The 1,620-nt window shown below is 34.6% G+C and overlaps 1 protein-coding gene across 3 annotated transcripts in view; it reads left to right on the forward strand.

Annotated features, from left to right (window-relative positions):
- The window catches only part of LOC106461330 (gamma-aminobutyric acid type B receptor subunit 2-like), a 126,393-nt gene that overhangs the window by 107,865 nt on the left and 16,908 nt on the right, over positions 1 to 1,620 (forward strand). The window lies entirely within an intron of this gene.

The raw sequence follows: 1,620 nt of genomic DNA on the forward strand, positions 1-1,620 counted from the left end.
AACCACCCTGTTAGAAAAATGAAATTGTCTTAGCTAAAGATGAATCCTACCCTTTACAATTTTAAACACCTCAATCAGATCCCCCTAAACTCTTCTTTTTTCAAGATAAAACAGTTTGATAGATTTGAGCCTCTCTTCGTATGACAACCCCTCTATCCTAGATACCATTCTAGTAACCCTTCTTTGAACCCTTTCCAACATTTCAATGTCTTTTCTAAGGTAAGGAGCCAAGACTGAACATAATATTCCAAATGTGGCCTAACTAGGGACCTGTGTAATGAAATTATAACCTCTTTAGACTTGTATTTAATAGTTCTGTAGATGCAACTTAAAATCCTACTTGCTCTACTACTAGCACATTGCTTGAATGGCTTCATAGACTGATCGACTATTACACCAAGATTCCTTTCTTTCATAACACTGTTAAGTTTATTCCCGTCCAGATTATACTTATAATTCAAATTATGATAATCCACATGCATTATCTTGCATTTAGTATAATTAAAACCCATCTGCCATTTATTTAACCAACTCACTAAATTATCTAAATCCTTTTGTAAATCAGCAGCATCCTCTTCACAGCTTGCAACACCCAAGATCTTAATATCATCTGCAAATGTACGTACTTTATTGACTATTCCTTCACCTAAGTCATTGATGTAAATCGAAAAGAGCAAAGGTCCTAAGACTGAGCCGCTCCACTTGTGACTTTCACTGAATTCCATTTGTAACAACCCTCTGTTTTCTTCCACCCAGCCACTCTTCTATCCAATTTGCTAACTTATTCCCCACAAGCCTTTTATGTGGCATCTTGTCACATACTTTATGAAAATCCAGATACACCAAATCTACACCCTTACCTTCATCTCTGTAAGCAGTAACTTTTTCAAAGAATGTCAAAAGATTTGTAAGGCAAGATTTTCCCTTAGTGAAACCACGTGGGCTATCCAATAAATTTCTAAAATTTATTAAATTACTTTGCAAAGCATCTTTTAACAGACTTTACAAAATGTTTCCCACAACTGGTGTAAGACTAATGGGTCTATAAATACTGGGACAATTTTTATCACCTCCCTTGAAAAGAGGAGTTACATTAGCTAACTTCCAATCCTCTGGTACCTGCTCACTATTCAAGGACTGACAAAAAATAGTAGCAAGTAGCTCACATATCCAATCTTTAACCTCCTTCAAAACCTTGTGGAAATATTATCTGGCCCAGGAGCATTATAGTTTTATAAACTTCCCAATTTTTTCTTAACCAGCTCAGAATTAATGCAGTCATCTTGTTTGATCTCGTTTCCATTTATCAACTGTTCAAGATGTGGAATACTGCTTAAATTTTCCTTAGTAAAAAACGAAGAAAAAGCAAAATTTAATAACCCAGCCATCTCAAAATTATCAGATACTAGCCTTCTTTTATTATCCCTCAAAAGTCCTACCCCATCCAAACATTTTGTTTACTCTTAATGTATTTAAAGAAATCTTACTGTTAATTTTTATATTTTCAGCTAACCTTTTCTCATACACCCTTTTTGATGTCCTAATTTCCTGACGTGTTTAAAATAGATCGACTTACACGTTCATGTTTGAAACATTATATTGTTACGTCTCCGTTCGTTA

The sequence above is a fragment of the Limulus polyphemus genome, unplaced genomic scaffold (assembly GCF_000517525.1).
Source record: "Limulus polyphemus unplaced genomic scaffold, Limulus_polyphemus-2.1.2 Scaffold935, whole genome shotgun sequence".
In the NCBI taxonomy this organism is placed as follows: Eukaryota; Metazoa; Arthropoda; class Merostomata; order Xiphosura; family Limulidae; genus Limulus; species Limulus polyphemus.